This window comes from Cornus florida, unplaced genomic scaffold, assembly GCF_030987335.1.
Source record: "Cornus florida cultivar Cherokee Brave unplaced genomic scaffold, ASM3098733v1 CherokeeBrave_3.0.0_Hap2_Chr11, whole genome shotgun sequence".
Classification (NCBI taxonomy): Eukaryota; Viridiplantae; Streptophyta; class Magnoliopsida; order Cornales; family Cornaceae; genus Cornus; species Cornus florida.
The window spans coordinates 129,964,385-129,965,057 of record NW_026775581.1 but is presented as its reverse complement, the minus strand read 5'-3'; the positions used below and the strand labels follow the sequence as shown (position 1 = coordinate 129,965,057).

The following is a 673-nucleotide window of genomic DNA, read 5'->3' as shown; positions in this document are numbered from 1 at the left end:
TAATAGATGATTAACTAATACATTCTTACAAAATATATTTATATATAAATTTCACGCTCAAATCGAATTATGGATCGAATCAAATTTTTCACGGCTCAATATGTAATCCAATAGGTGAATAACATATTTCATGCTATTGAATTCACTACCAATATGTGAGTCTAACAGTCCTATTCAATTTATAATAATCGGATTGAATTAAATCAGACTCAGCGTATTAATAATTCAAATATCCACCCCTAAGCAAACTGTGTATTAAGATTAATGATTAAAGATGGCTAAGCATACATCAAAGGCTTCTACGGTTCTAGGGTAGTTTTACCTTAACGTAAGCAGCCTAATACTACCCAACCGGGTCTTCCCACAAAATTAAAACCATCGACGCAGTTGGAGATTGCATTATATGATTATAGTTGAAAAAATATAGAAAAAGTAACAATCGAGCTAATGCGTGGAAATTTAATAACGGTGAATGGAAGAAAAATACAGTATACTGTCAAACTTCTAAAACTTCCTTTAAATGAAGCTCCTCATTCGGTCCCCCCCCCCCCCCCCACTCCTTTCTCTTTTATCCAAAGAACAGCTTCTCAGCATCAAGAGGTTTCGTGGTGTAGTTGGTTATCACGTCAGTCTAACACACTGAAGGTCTCCGGTTCGAACCCGGGCGAAGCCA

General features: G+C 36.1%; 1 non-coding gene across 1 annotated transcript; it reads left to right on the top strand.

The window, feature by feature from the left end:
• Positions 1-599: 599 nt before the first annotated feature.
• On the top strand, positions 600-673 carry TRNAV-AAC (transfer RNA valine (anticodon AAC)). The gene has a single exon. It is a non-coding gene; the product is annotated as a tRNA-Val (tRNA).